A 16,598-nucleotide genomic window follows, 5' to 3' on the forward strand; every position below is an offset into this window, starting at 1 on the left:
ACTTTTACTTTTTCTTCTAATATTAGCACTCTTAATGTGAAACATGTGATTGATGGGGAGCGGGGTGCTAACCTAGTTAGGATCCCCCTCTTCATAGTGATGCTATACCACATCAACTTTTTTCAAAAAAAAAAAAGAAGACATATTTTACTTATCTCTCTTGGATCCCAAATCTTGGAATTTGATCACATTAAGGAGTTGTATACCAATGACTCTGAATTTAATGAAACATTTACCCAATGTTTGCATAAACCTCAAGGAGGTTTCTATGTTTATGAGGGATACTTATAGAAAGAAGGACGAATTTGTATACCCCAAGATACACTAAAAAGCTCCTTGTAAAAGAAAGTCATAAGGGTGATCTCATGGGGCACTTTGGAGTTGAGAAAACTCTTAGTCTATTAAAAGAAAATTATTTTGGCCCCACATGAGAAAGGATGTTGAGAGGTTTTGCTATAGATGTATAGCTTGTTTACAAGCAAAGTCTAAAGTAATGCCTCATGGCTACTATACACCCTTACTTGTTGCTAACTCTCCATGGGTTGATATAAGATTGGATTTTATATTGGTCTTGCCTAGGACCCAGAGAGGCATGGATTCTATATTTGTGGTAGTAGACAGATTTAGTAAAATGGCTCATTTTATTCCCTATCACAAGATAGATGATGCTAGCAACATGGCAAGGCTCTTCTTTAAGGAAGTGGTTAGACTTCATGGTCTACCCAAAACTAATGTGTCAAATAAGGACACTAAGTTCCTTAGTCATTTTTTTAAAACTTTTTGAAGTAAACTAGGAACTAAACTACTTTTCTCAACTACTTGTCATCCCCAAACTAATGGGCAGACTAAAGTAATTAATAGGTTTCTATCTACCATATTGAGGGCAATCCTTAAAGGAAATCACAAATCTTGGGATGAGTACTTACGCCATATTGAGTTTGCCTACAATAGGGTAGTTCATAAAACTATCAAAATTTTACCTTTTGAGGTTGTTTATGGTTTCAATCCTCTTACACCCTTGGACCTAGTACCCCTACCTGATTCTCATCATTATTTTCATAAAGAAAGGGTATCTAGGGCTAATTTTATAAAGAAGTTACATGCGAGGGTTAGAGACCATGTTCAACAGAAAAATGAGAAATATGCCTTAGAAAGAGGCAAAGGCAAGAAAACCCTTATTTTTTAGGAGGGTGATTAGGTTTGGCTTCATTTAAGGAAGGAAAGATTTCCCCCACAAAGGAAGTCTAAACTCAATCCAAGAGGAGATCGTCCTTTTCAAGTCCTCCAAAGGATCAATGATAATGCTTATAGGCTAGATCTCCTAGATGATTATGGAGTAAGTAAAACTTTTAATGTAAGTGGTCTTATTCTTTTTACAGGTTTTGATGAGGATGAGGTTGAGTCTACAGATTTGACGACAAATCCACTTCAAGAGGGAGGGGATGATGGACCATGGGCCCAATTACTCGAGCTATGGATAGGAGCATACAGGAAGGATTGGCTAGCTTGGAGGTTAGTTGGCTTTCCAAGCCCAATCCACTCTTCATGTGGGCCATCACATCTTGAAGAGATGGTCTAGCTCATTTGTACATAGTAGTTCTTGTATAGGTTCATTTTTCCTTTGTATTTGTAAGACACTTTCTTTCGTTCATTATATGATAATCTTTTGTGTATTAGGGTATGTTATTTGGAGACTTTTGCTCCATTTGACCTTGTATTAAGGGTCATTCATTTTTACATTTTCAATAGTAAAAGTGGGGTGACAAATAGTAAGGTGTGTATGTGCAACTAGTAATTGGGCCAGAGTTGGGCCTAGGCCAAATTTTACATATTAGGCTTGTTTTGCTCCATATTTTCCAAGGAATTAATTTAGCTAGGCCTGACCATCATTTGGTGAACCTAACTAAACAAATTCCAAGTTTTTAGATTGGATTAAATATGGAAAACAAGCTAAGGTCGCCTAGCTTCCTTTATTGGCCATGTTTCTTAGTTTGCCTTGCACACTTGGGAAGCTTGTGCTACAAGCTTCTAACTTAGCTTGCTTCCTATGCTTCTAAGTTAGAAGCTTACTCCATAAGCCTCCCAAAGCATGGTGGACGGTCAAGTTAAGGTAACTATGGTTCTCTTGAACCATAGTTATCCTAGCTTGCTCCACAAGTTTCCCTGCTCTATATAAACCTTTCCCCAACCTTTGTATTCACTTTTGACATATATGAGATTGAATTTCATAAATTTATCTCTCTCTCAAGAGTCCCTTAGCCGTGGAGAAACCTCTCCCCTTAAGAACCTTCACAAAGGAATCCTTCCTTGGTGCCTTGATTCCTCACCTCTTTTTGTTCTTCAAGAAGAATCTGTCCACCATTGTTGCATCTTTCAAGCTATAGAGCTTGAAAAAAAATCCGTGGAGATACTCTAAAAGCCTCAAGATAAGATTGTACATTGAAGATGGAGCTTAGAAGAGAACCTCATTCACTCCTACAAGTTTTCTCCATCACTGCTCATGGAGGCAAAGGTCCTTAGGGCTGAATGAGTACAAAGTAGATTTGATAAACTAAACCTCATAAAAGAGAAGAGACTGGATGCTATCTTTCATAGTCAGACTTATCAAAGGAGGATCAAGAAGGATTTTTACAAGAACGTTCATCCTCGCACTTCCAAGAGAGCGATCTCATGCTCAAAAAGCTTTTACCAACTTAGAAGGACAAGATAGGGAAATGGACACCGAACTATAAGGGTTCGTATGTGGTCAAGCTGGCTTTTTCTGGAAGAGCATTGATCCTTACCAATATGGATGGGAGGAACTAACTTATCCAGTGAACTCTGACACCGTGAAGAAATACTACGCTTGAACAAGATCGCATGCAAAAAAAAATCCCACTAGTTAGAGCTTCATGGCTTATCCACCGCAATGTTGCACAGAGCCTTCATAGCAAAACACTCTTTCTGTAAGGAGAAGACTATACAGATATTATTCCCCATATGACTTCACATTTCATGTTTTTCTACTAGAGGGAATCACATTCCTTTATAGAAAGCAGTTTCGTTTGTCTCCTCCTTAACTAGAGTACTATGTAACTTCTCCACCTTTATCTCCATGCTCATCAGATGAAACTAGACCTTCACTCAGTACCTCAACTCAAGGAATAATAGCTGACAAGGGAGATCATCTACTGAGAGGACTTCTCAATGTACTGCATTGGTCGTTCAACAAGCAAAAGGAGTATGAACAAAAACTTAACAAGTTGTTAGACCATCTCCAAATGCAGAGACCACCTCTATATGCATAAGCTCTTCACTGTTGATGATGCCAAAAGGGGGAGATAATATGAGAATAAGAGGACATAAGTAGGAGGACATGGAGACATGGACACATGGGGAGCAACAAAGAAAAAGGAAACCTGGAGGGAGCAAAATTGCAAGACACAAGAGAAACTCAATTTCAATTTTTGAATTATTTATACTTTTTTGTTTTAATAGCTTTGACTTTATTTATACCTGAGATACTTATGTTGTATTTATTGGTAAAATAATATTGACAATTTCAATATTTGTTATATATGATTCTCAGCATTCATTTAAGTTAGTTCCATGCATGTTTCTCAAGGGGAGTCCCCTGTGCATGTAGGATAATCATAATCCATCTTTTACATTTGTCTTTTATGTTTAAAAGTTTTTTAAGGAAATAGACTAAGCACAAAGTTTCTTTTTAATATCAAAGTCTATTAAAATCAATTTGTTACTAGTTGCGCAAATGTCTTAAGCATATGACGTCTTCTATCTGAATAGTCTAGAAAAACGTTCTTGTCTTATTTTTTTATAATAATAGAATGTTTTGTTAAGAAAATGATTTTATGAAAATATATGTGACATCTCAATTTTCAGTAAGACAAAACAATGAAAATGCTTTTATGAAAATATATGTTTGTCATCATCAAAAAGGAGGGAGATTATAAGATCGAAAAGGAAGTCTGTAAAATCAAAAGACGATCTTCAATCCCTTGAGTAGCTATGAGTTTTTATGATAACAAAAAAAATTTCTTAGGAGACTTCAAACCAAGCAAATGTCACATTTCATCTGTAAGACGAAGGGTACTAAACGAAGTGCATCATCTAGATTAATGCCACATTTATTTCTCGTTAGAATAACAAAATAGTCTTTCAGAAGGATTAAATCTTTATTCCTTAACATATCAAATGAAAAAGATTTGTTGAAGATAACAAAAGCTTTTCAAAAGGAAATTTTAAATCATATCATCAAGAAAGAAAGAGAAAATCCCATGTTTCACGGAAAAAAACACTTTAAAGATTGCTCTACGCTAGCTTCAACTACTCTACTCTGACAAACCTCTACTACACTCAAAATAGAAGGAAATGATGATAAGTAGCTTCCTGGATCAGATAAGATATACACTTTTCACTAATAATCATTTAATGCATCAACGGTAATCTCTAAGATTAGCAAGGAAGATAGACAAAGCAACTTGTGAAGAAATTTGAACGTTTAAAAATAATGTTGCTATAACGGTCATCTTCTCAAGAGCTACTATATAAAGGTCAAGCCTTCAAACAAAAAAAGAGAGACAAGAGGCATTACAAATAATAAATAAGAAATAAAAATAAAAATAAAAATAAAAATAAAAAAAGTGTTGTAAATAGAAAAATCATCACTGAGAAACATACTGAACTTACAGAGCTGAAGCACTACGAAGGAACTTTTCATTGAAATTCTTGTAAATAGTTCTTTATAGTCTATTTGTGCTTAAGTTTAATAGCATCACGTCTAGAAGATACGAAGCTATCATTGAAACTCTTATCAAATTTATTTGTAAGGTTTGAGCCTAGAAAGGCTTGCGTAATAGAATACTGATGGAAGAAGTTGGAAAAGAGGATTGATGTTCTCCTTCACTCTCGACCTTCACGTCCCAATCAAGCTCTTGAGGTCTTTAATGGTTGAGATGGAGGAAGACAAACATGCTCTAATGGTGGAAGATGCAACAAGGTGCACTCGGTAACTTCTCCAAGAAGCTAGAAGAAATATGTAACCAAGGCACAAAGGAGGAACTCCTTTGTGAGGAACCTACGGAGAAAAGGTTTCTCCAAGGATTCTAAGGCTTTGGGAAAAGATAATTTTGAGAGAAAATTCTGATTTCATTCATCCAAAGTTTGTAAAAATGTGAGGTTTAGAAATATATAGAAGTAGGTAGCTTAGGGAGCAAGCTAAGCTTAACCATGGTTCAAGTGAACCATGGTAGGCTTAGCTTGACTGTCCACTCTAGTCTAGGAGGCTTGTGGAGAAATCTTTTATCTTAGCTTGCTTGGGAAGCAAGCTAAGTTAGAAGCTTGTAGCACAAGCTTCCTAAGGACACTAAGATGAGAAGCAATTTCGGCCAAGGAAGAAGATTAGGCAAGCTAGGCGGCCTTGGACTTTATTTGCTCACTTAATCCATTTCAAAAAGTGTTGATTTGGTTTAGTTAGGTTCATCCAAAAAGGTTGAGACCTAGCTAAATCAAATCCTTGAAAAATATGGAGCAAAACAAGTCCAATGTGTAAAATTTTGCCTAGGCCTAGTTCTGGCCCAATTACTAAACACACCCTCATGCCTTGCTATTTGCCACCCCACTTCTACTACTTAAAAATGTAAAAATGGTGACCTTTAATACAAGGTCAAATGGAGTAAAAGTATCCAAAGAACCTACCCTAAAAACAATATACAATGGTTTATAAAAAGAAAACAAAGTGTCTCACAAATACAAAGGCACAAAAAGGAAACCTATACAAATAAACTATGTACGAGATATATACAAAAGAACTATGCCTTCTCTTCAAGATAGGGTGGTCCATATGAAGAGTACCTTGGGCATAGAAAGCCCACTAGTCTTCAAGGTGTCTAATCCCTCCTGTATGCTCCTAGCCATAGCTCTAGTGATTGGGCCCTTGGCCCATGGTCCATCATCCCTTCCCTCTTGAGAAGGATTTGTCCTCAAATCTGTAGGTTCAACCTCCTTATCATCATAACCTGCAAAAGGAATAAGATCATTAACATTACAAGTGTTTTTTACTCCATAATCACTAGGGAGATCTAACCTATATGCATTATCATTGATCCTTTGTAGGACTTGAAAAGGACCATCTCCTTTTGAATTGAGTTTAGACTTCCTTTGAGAAGGAAACCTTTTCTTTCTCAAATGAAGCCAAACCCAATCTCTTTCCTCAAATATGAGGTATTTCTGGCCCTTGCCTCTTTCTAAGGCAGTTCTCTCATTTTGTTGTTGTATATGAGTTTTAACCTTCTCATGTAATTTCTTCACAAAATCAGCCCTAGATACCCCTTCTTTATGAAAATAATGAGAAGAATCAGGTAGGGGTACTAGGTCCAAAGGAGTGAGAGGGTTAAAACTATAAACAACCTCAAAAGGTGAGATTTTGGTAGTCTTATGGACTACCCTATTATAGGCAAATTTTATATGGGGCAAGTACTCATCCCAAGATTTGTGGTTACCCTTAAGGATTGCCCTTAACATGGTAGATAGGGATGTATTAACTACTTCTGTTTGGCCATTAGTTGGGGATGACAAGTAGTTGAGAAAAGTAGTTTTGTTCATAGCCTACTCCAAAGAGTTTTCCAGAAATGGCTAAGGAACTTGGTATCCCTATCTGACACTATTGTTTTGGGTAGAGCATGAAGTCTAACCACTTCCTTAAAGAAGAGTCTTGCTATGTTGCTAGCATCATCTATCTTGTGACAGGGTATAAAATGAGCCATTTTACTAAATCTGTCAACTATCACAAAGATAGAATCCATGCCTCTCTGGGTCCTGGGTAAGCCCAATATAAAATCCATGCTAATATCAACCCATGGAGAGTTAGCAACAGGCAAGGGGGTAGAGGATCCATGAGGCATTACTTTAGACTTTGCTTGGAAGCAAGCTATACATCTAGAGCATAACCTCTCAACATCCCTTCTCATGTGGGGCCAAAAGAATTTCTCTTTAAGAAAACTTAGAGTCTTATAAACTCCAAAGTGCCCCATGAGTCCACCCTCATGACTTTCTTTAACAAAGAGATTTCTAATGGATCCTTAGGGTATACAAATTCTTCCTTCCTTGTACAAGTACCCCTCAGAAACATAGAAACCTCCTTAAGGCTTAACTAAACATTGGGTATTTGATTCATTAAATTCAGAGTCATTGGAATATAACTCGTTAATGTGATCAAATCCCAAGATTTGAGAACTAAGGGAGACTAGCAAAGTATGTCTCCTAAAAAGGGCATCAGCTACAACATAAATTTTCCCTTTCTTGTATTTGATCACATATGGGAATGTTAAGTCAAACGAGGAGATTCCCAAAAGGGTGTTAAGTGAGACAAATACCCTAGGAAATAAAGCTCAAAGACTCTCGAAGACCGAAGGAAAGTCAGCCGAAAGGACTCCTGGAAGACCCTAGGATGATTCTTTGTAGGTCTAGAAGTCTTAGAGTAGCTTAGAATAAGGGTGTGCGAGGATTGGAGCTCAATACACCCTCCCAGAGGTTCAGTACGGCCGTACTGAGCCATTTGAACTGCAATACGGCCGTAGTGAACTCAATACGGTCGTACTGAAGTTTTTGAACTTCAGTACGGCCGTACCAAATTCAATACGGCCGTACTGTAGTTCAAAAAACTTCAGTACGGGCCGTAGTGAAATCAATACGGCCGTACTGAAGTTTTTGAACTTCAGTACGGCCGTACCAAATTCAATACGGCCGTACTGTAGTTCAAAAACCCAGTACGGGCCGTATTGACCTCCCAGGCCGTATTCCGCCTCAATCCTATAAATAGGACGTCATTTGCACGTCCTCCCACACTTTTTCCAGACTTCTGGACCCTCGTGCTGAGTATTCTTGGGTTTTTGAGCTATTCTCTGCCCTAGAAGTCTCTCCGAGAGCCAATCCGACGAAGTTCTTGAGTCATGAGCCATTAGCTTGAGACTCGAACAAGTCGAAGGGAAATCTCTTTGATTTCCATAGTAAACATTATTTTTAGGGAAAGGAGCGAGCGAACGTGTAGTGGGAAGGAGCGCCAAAAAGCCTCCTAATTCCTTTTTGAATCTATAAAAGCACGCTTCAAAGGTTTCTTTCCAAATCCTTTCTTTTACCGCTTTCATTTACCGCTTTTTGATTGTTGCATTGCACGTTTAAGCTTTCATCATGTAAATATTTTATTCATAATCGTTTCTAATAAATAGGGGTAATTTAGTAACTTTACACTATTATTCATGAAATAATCCGTCATAGGGAACCCGAAAGGGGCGTTGTGGGGTGCTAACACCTTCCTCGCACGTAACCGACTCCCTTACCCGACTCTGGTTGTAATGGCCAAAGTTGATTTGTGAAAATCAATTGCCTTATATCTTTTTCCAATGTTTTGAGTAAAACATTGGTGGCGACTCCAAGAACCCTTCTTTTTGTGAAAACCACTAATCCATGGAGGGTCCCGCTTGGGATTAACATGGATTGGTGAATCATTTAATAAAATTCTTAGTTCGATGAGGTCTCAGTTTGAGAATAAGTCGTTCTAACAATCCATCATTTTTCAAAACTTAAAAAGAGTCCGACCATCGTCGCGAATGCCAAGGTCCGTTTCGGCGGGTGGCGACAATGTTGTTATCTCTAAAAAGTGAGTTAGTGTTTTAGAAAGACATAAGAACAGGTCAAATGACGAAGAGGCATAAGCATCAGACGATACAAAATGAAAAGGCCAACATAAGCATTCAACAAGCCAAATCAGAAACAAGACCATGCCAAGCACAATCTAAGGCAGCACATAAAGACTCAGACGGAAGATGGTCATACGACCAAGAAGAAACTCTAGAAGAAATGGAAAGTCGGACCATATACAAGGTTGACCAAGACGAAAGGAAAAGTCAAAATGCTGATGATCAGACAAAGGTTGAAATATTAAACTAAATGTTGACTACCAGACACAGACGAAGAATGACACACAATCATCTGAAGGATCAAGCTTCAAGGACAATTTGAATATCACCCACACTCAAAGAAGAACACACGAAGTCATTCGAATTATTAGAAGAGAAGAAGAAAGAAGAAGAGCATGCTCAAATGCTAAATCATGCATATGTCAAAAAAAGTACATCACTTTTTCAGGCAAGGACAAAAGTTCCACAGCTATAGGATCAGAAAAAGGAAAAAAAGTTTCCTAGGACTCTGCTACATTCAGACACAGATAATAACTAAGCAAGGAAACTTCACATTATTTATGAACAAGAAGCAACATTTAATGCAAGAATTTGAGCATTAAATGAAAAGATCAAACTTGTCGTAAACGAATATATTTGCTTCAACAAAAAAATGCAACGGACAGATCTCACAAGTCTATATAAGCCTCAACATCAAACTTTAAGAGGCTGGTTGTTTTGGTCCAACATGGTGAAAGCATGAAAAAAAGCTATAGTCAGCCCATGAAGTAACAAGATCAGAGAAAGTGCAAATAGAGCCAAATGTACCATAGTGTAATTCTCTCTGTAAAACTAAGGAATTCAAACTGTGCACATCTTAGAAACAAACCTTAGTGAGTGTAGATCACATATGTATCCTCTCCGGGAGAGTAACCCAAACACTCAAACCTGATCTTAAGTCTATCACATTGTAAAGCCTGAAAAGGTTAGGAAAAGAATACTTGTAAAGCCCAGAGGGGCTTGTCGAAGAATACTCACTGGTGAAGTGGTCCATAATACTTGGAGAACCAGAAATAGTTTAAGAATACTAGCATTGGTGAGTGAAGCCGACGGGCCAGGAATGGTCGAGAATACTTGGAGAACCAGAAGTGGTTTAAGAATACTAGCATTGATGAGTGAAGCTGACAGGCCAGGAGTGGTCGAGAATACTCAGGTCTAGGAGTGGATGATAATACTCAACGCTAGCCTGAAGAGGTTACTGATAAGAAGATACTAGTGTTGATGAGTGAAGTTAACGGGCCAGAAGTGGCCGATAATACTTTTGTATTGAATTGCATATCTAGTGGAACCCTTCAGTTGAAGGAGACTGGACGTAGCTCAGATAAGCGAACTAGTATAAAAATGATTGCACTACTCTATTTATATTTCAAACACAGACTCTTCTTAATTGTTAAATCATATTAAAATCTTCGTCTACTATCTATTCCTCACTAAAATTATTTTTTAGATGAAGACACAAATTTTGTTTAACTAACATATTATACTGAAAAGTTTTATCTTCTACTTGTCTTCAAATGAAAGTATCTTGAAGAGGAAAATGTATGAACCTCAATAATTATTATCATAAAACATTTTTCTCAATAGACGATGAACCTTTCAGATGTAATGACCCTGTGTTAATCAAATTCTGTGTAACCATCTGATATTCGAAAGTGCACTGGACGAAGATCATTACGCTTGCGAAAACGGTTTTAAAATTCCTTTGTTCACACACACACATATGCGAATTAGATTTTCTCACATATATAGGGATGGTAATGATTGTGTAGACCATTTGGCTAGGTTTGGTCTTTGTCATTCTAGATCTTTTTGGTGGTCTGAAATTACACCTTGTATTATTTAGGACTATTCTAGGGAGAGGTGTGGTCTTCCATATTTAGGTTCTTTTAGGGAGTTTTACTAATGTATTAGTACTTGTTCTTTTTCACATTTCAAATTTTTTTAGTATTTTAGATCTGTTGTATATTATTGTTATGGGGCGAGGTGTTAACCAAGTTAGGATCTCTTCTTGTATTGTGATTTCTTAGCATATCTACCTTTCTTTTAAAAAATAAACGTCTTCGATTTAACAAGAGAGGAAACATATAATAAGTTTTGTGCAACACATAAAGGTTATTTAAAGGGGTACGAGTAATGAGATTTGAATGTTAAAGGTGACATTTCTCTCTTTTCTTTTGCTTATGTATCAAATTGATGAAGATATTGGGTGATAATAAAGTACAATGTGATAGAAAAGAATGGTTCAATCCAAAAGGGGGGTGAATTGATTCAATGACACTTAAAAAATTTTAGAGTTTAAGGATCTTGATTTCTTTAAAAACTTTTCTAAAATTAATTTTCAATGAAGTATATTGAACCTTTTAGCATATGAGAATGACTCCTATATGATTTCTTGATTAATCTTTGTTGAATCAGCTTAAAAAGAACAATTAATATGCAGTGCTTATGTTCCAATTTAAACCATTTTAATCATATAACCATATTAATCAAGACCAGCCATTTTAACATTCAAGTAAAGATTGTTCAATGTAAGAGATAAGGATGAAAGAAGAGTGCAAAATGTTTTATCCTAGTTCAGCCACTCCACATGTGACCTACATCCAGTCCTCAATGAAGAAGTTTTACAAGCATACCAAACATGCACACTGTCGCCACCGGCCCGAAACGGGCTTTCGGCATTCGCGAAGGATGGTTGGACTCGTTTATTTGTTTAAAAATAGTGGATTGCTAGAATGACTTATTCTCAAACTGAGACCTCGTCAAACGAGCAATTTTATTAAAAGGCTCACTAATCCATATTAATCCCAAGCGGGACCCTCCATGGATTAGAGGTTTTCATAAAAGGAGGGTTCGTGGAGTCGCCACCAATGTTTTACTCAAAACATTGGAAAAAGGGATAAGGCAATTGATTTAAAAATCAACTTTGGCCACTACAACCAGAGTTGGGTAAGGGAGTCGGTTACGCGTGGGGAAGGTGTTAGCACCCCACAGCGCCCCTTTCGGGTTCCCTATGACAGATTATTTTCTAAAATAACAGCGTAAAATTACTAAATTACCCCTATTTATTCTAAACAATTATGAATTGACTATCTACATGATGACAGTTTAAATATGCACACAGAAAGCAGTAAAAGGAAGGATTGAAGGGAAACCTCTTGAAGCGTGCTTTTTATAAAAAATGAACTGGGAAGCGTTTTGGCGTTCCCTCGCTCTACAAGCCCGCTCCTCGCTCTCCTAGAACAAAATTTTAACTAAGGGAATCAAAGAGATTTCCCCTCGACTAGGTTCGATCCTCAAGCAAAATGGCTCGGGGCTCAAGAACTTCGTCGGATCAACTCTCCGAGTGATTTCTAGGGCAGAACACTGCTCAAAAACCCCAGAATACTCAAGGAGAGGGTTCAAACTATGTTGAAAAGTGTGGAATGACGTCCAATTGACGTCATATTTATAGGGAATAGGCGCAGTACGGCCTACAGGGCCAATACGGCCGTATTGAAATTTTTGAACTTCAATACGGTCGTATTGGGGTTCAATACGGTCGTATTGAAAGTCAGAAATTTCAATACGCCCGTATTGAGTTCGCAGCGGTCGTATTGAAGTGTCAATACGGTCGTACTGACTTCAGTATGGCCGTATTGAAGCTTCAATACGGCCGTATTGAGTTCAGTACGGCCGTATTGGGCTTTTTCCCTCCACTTCTTTATTTTAAGCTATTCTAAGACCTCTGGACCTACAGAGAATCCTCCTAGGGCCTTCGAGGAGTCCTTCTGGCTGATTATCCTTCAGTCTTCGAGAGTCTTCAAGCTTTATTTCCGACCCGGACAATTTTAGGGGTCTACAGCTGCCCCCCCTTTACTTAGTCGGACGGCCTTTTGGTATACCGGCTGACAAGTAAAGGAGTTGACCCAATTGTCCGGGTATTGTGCCGACCTTCTGACTTGTAGCGTCTTCCGGTGGGAAAATGTTGAGTAGCCTCTCCAGGTAGGTGCATACCTCGGCGCTTTTGACATCCTCGGTAGCTGAGTTTACCTTCTCCAAGGCCAACTTCACTCGACGCCCGAGCCGGAAGTTGGACATCAACGCGCCTCTGATGACGCTGATGGTTGAGTACCGCCTCTCTAGGCTTAGCTTCACTCTTTGTTCGAGCCGGAAACCAAGCACCTTTGCGACGACGGTGAGCAGTGTGAGTTTTGCCTCTCCAGGCCTTGCTTTGCTTGTTGCCCAAGCTGGAAGCTGTGAGTACCGTCTCTCCAGGCTTAACTTCACTCTTTGTTCGAGCCGGAAGCTAAGCACCTTTGTGACGACGGTGAGCAGTATGAGTTTTGCCTCTCCAGGCCTTGCTTTGCTTGTTGCCCAAGCTGGAAGCTGTGAGTACCGTCTCTCCAGGCTTAACTTCACTCTTTGTTCGAGCCGGAAGCTAAGCACCTTTGTGACGACGGTGAGCAGTGTGAGTTTTGCCTCTCCAGGCCTTGCTTTGCTTGTTGCCCAAGCTGGAAGCTGTAAGTACCGTCTCTCCAGGCTTAACTTCACTCTTTGTTCGAGCCGGAAGCTAAGTACCCTTATGACAACGGTAAGCGGTGAATACCCCTTTTCCAGAGATAGCTTCGCTCATTGTCCGAGCCGGAAGCTGCATACCTCCGTGTTTGTGACGACGGGGTAGCGTGAATATCTCCTTTCCAGGGATTCGTGATGATTTTGTCTCCACAGTCCACGATGCTGCTTCGACGGTTGTTTTTTGATTTTGTGCCACTAAGGGCTGGATAACGCAGGGATCCGTCTAGGGGATGTGCAGTTACTCATAGGTTCTTGTGTCCCAACTTTCCATTGCGTAGTTGGTTCCCACTGGGGAATTTCTGATTCCTTTGGGTGCAGACACAAAGATGCTCTTTCTGATGTGAGCGGTGCCTTATGATTGGCTGACGTCCTTTCGACGTTGGTGGAGTATCCCGGTTATCCTTGTTCGGGTGTCTCTTTTGGTTTTTGATTTTGCTGCCTCCGTGTAGGCTGTTATCCACTGGGGGATTTTGTCGTTGATTTTGATTAGCCTCTTCTGTTAGGCGTATCAGCTTGACGTTCAATGATTGGCTGAGAGCCAGATTCCACTTGGGGAATGATTATTGATTTTTTTATTTTTTCCTCCTTCTGCAGGGATGCCTCTTGAGTAGGCGACTGGGGATTTGGGGATCTTATGTATCCCAGAGTATTATTTAGGAAGCCTCTACAGGCTTAGCCTCACTCGACACTCGAGTTGGAGAGCTATCTTCACTGAGGAAGTCTAAGTCCTTTGACTTGGATATTCTGCTTGGGTGATCGTGCTTCCATTGGGAATGTCGTCGATCTTGCTTTGATAGCTCTTGTTGGATATTGGCTTCATGAGCTGAGGTTCCCTTTGGGGAGTATTATTTCTGCGAGCCTCTCCAGGCTCAATTATTCTTTGGTGTGGAGGATGAGGAGTATTTCAGCGAGCCTCTCCAGGCTCAGTTATTTTGAGAGTATTCTTTCGGCAAGCCTCTCCAGGCTCAATTATTCTGTATGATGCTGCTGATTTTCTGAATCTTTGTATTTTGCTTGCTGTTGTCATACACAAGCAATTTTCTATTTTTCTATTTTATGCAGTTGCCTCATGATAAGGTCTTTGAATGTGCAACTCATGTGTGTGATGCACAAATGTAATACAATTTTTATTTTTGTTCATTTATTTAGAAAAGTGAGTGGCTCTCCCTATCCTCTTCTTCTTGGAGGACTTTCTGTCATTGATGCGAGGGAGTATTTTTGTGAGCCTTTATGCAGGAGATTATGGATTTTACAGGAACCTCTCCAATTTTCTTTTATTGACCGATTATTAAGAGTTTCGTACAATTTTTAGAAACATCAATTTTAAAGGCATAATCACAAGGTCAAGAAAGAAAAGAAACAAATGGATATTTTATTGATATTCACAAATGTTCATACAGAAAGATTTACAAAAGGAATTTCTGAAGAATGGCTGGCCAAGGTAGGCTATACATTTTTGGCTTAAACAATTATATCTGTAATTGTCGCTTTTCTCGTTCCCCTAATCGTTTTGGGTGAGATGCCTGAGCCAGGAGTGTAGATACTGCAAGACGCTTGCTTCTAGAAGATTATCACTTGAACCGCCTTTCGGTTTTCGGTTCAAGTGATCGTTGCTTGCTTTGTTTTTATATCTTATTCTTTTGCCCCTAATTTTTGCCTAGGACATGTCCTAGCGGGGATAATTTTGCCTTTGTTTTGCCTAGTACCCTTGTACTGGCGGGCTTTTTGTCTTGCCCTAACTTTTGCCTAGGATGCCCTTTTTGGGTTTTCATCCTAGCGGGCTGATGCAAGCAACGTCTTCAAGCATAATACTTCTTTACCACGTCAGCGTTGACTGGGTATCGAAGTTCTTCTCCGTCCATGTCTGTGAGAATCAATGCTCCCCCGGAGAAAGCTCGCTTCACCACATATGGTCCTTCGTAATTTGGGGCCCACTTTCCGATTTTGTCCTTTTGAGCTGGTAGCAATTTCTTCATCACCAGCTCTCCCTCATGGTAGATCCGAGGATGGACTTTTTTGTCGAAAGCCTTTTTGATCTTCCTTTGGTAGGCTTGACCATGGCATATGGCGTTCAGTCGTTTTTCTTCGATAAGGTTCAATTGGTTGTATCGACTTTGAACCCATTCTGCCTCGGAAAGTTTTGCTTCCATGATTACTCTCAGAGAAGGTATCTCGACTTCAACCGGCAGAACTGCCTCCATTCCATAAACAAGGGAGAATGGAGTAGCTCCTGTGGATGTACGTACTGAAGTCCTATAACCATGGAGAGCGAAGGGTAGCATCTCATGCCAGTCTTTGAATGAGACAACCATCTTTTGTACTATCTTCTTGATATTCTTATTGGCTGCCTCGACTGCCCCATTCATCTTTGGTCGATATGGGGAAGAGTTATGGTGCTGAATTTTGAACTCTTTGCACAATTCTTCCACCATCTTATTGTTCAAATTGGATCCATTATCAGTGATGATCTTATCGGGAATACCGTATCTGCATATGATGTTCTTCCTTATGAAGGATGTTACCACTTTTCGGGTCACATGAGCATACGATGCCGCTTCTACCCATTTAGTGAAATAGTCAATGGCCACAAGGATGAACCTATGTCCATTGGATGCCTTTGGCTCGATGGGTCCAATAACGTCCATGCCCCACATTGCGAATGGCCATGGTGAAGCCAAAACATTGAGTGGCGTTGGTGGGACATGAATGTTGTCGGCATATGCTTGACATTTGTGGCATTTCCGGACGTATTGGTAACAATCCCTTTCAATGGTCGACCAATAATATCCTGCTCTAAGGATTTTCTTAGCCATTGCAGGCCCGGGAATATGGGTACCAAAAACCCCCTCATGTATTTCTTTGATCACGTTTTGAGCTTCGACTCGGTCTATACATCTCAACAAGACCGAGTCATAATTCTTTTTGTAGAGGGTTTCCCCAATCAACAGAAATCCCATGGCCCTTCTTCGGATATGCTTTTTATCATTACCACTAGCCATATCAGGATATTCCCCTTTTGACAGATATTGTTTGATGTCATGGAACCATGGATGATCGTCAACAGCTTCATCTATCAGTAGGCAGAACGCTTGCTTATCGTGCCGCCGGATATTGATGATGGGCATTTCATGCTCCTTATCCAATGCGAACATCGATGATAGTGTAGCAAGAGCGTCAGCAAACTGATTCTCCTCCCTTGGAATGTATTCAAAGACGACACTTTGGAAGAATTGTGTCAAATCTTTGATATGCTCAACATATGGTATCAGTTTAGGATTCCGGACTTCCCAGTCACCTCGTAGTTGATGA

Source organism: Cajanus cajan, chromosome 3, assembly GCF_000230855.2.
Source record: "Cajanus cajan strain Asha chromosome 3, NIPB_CcT2T_4, whole genome shotgun sequence".
NCBI classification, from domain to species: Eukaryota; Viridiplantae; Streptophyta; class Magnoliopsida; order Fabales; family Fabaceae; genus Cajanus; species Cajanus cajan.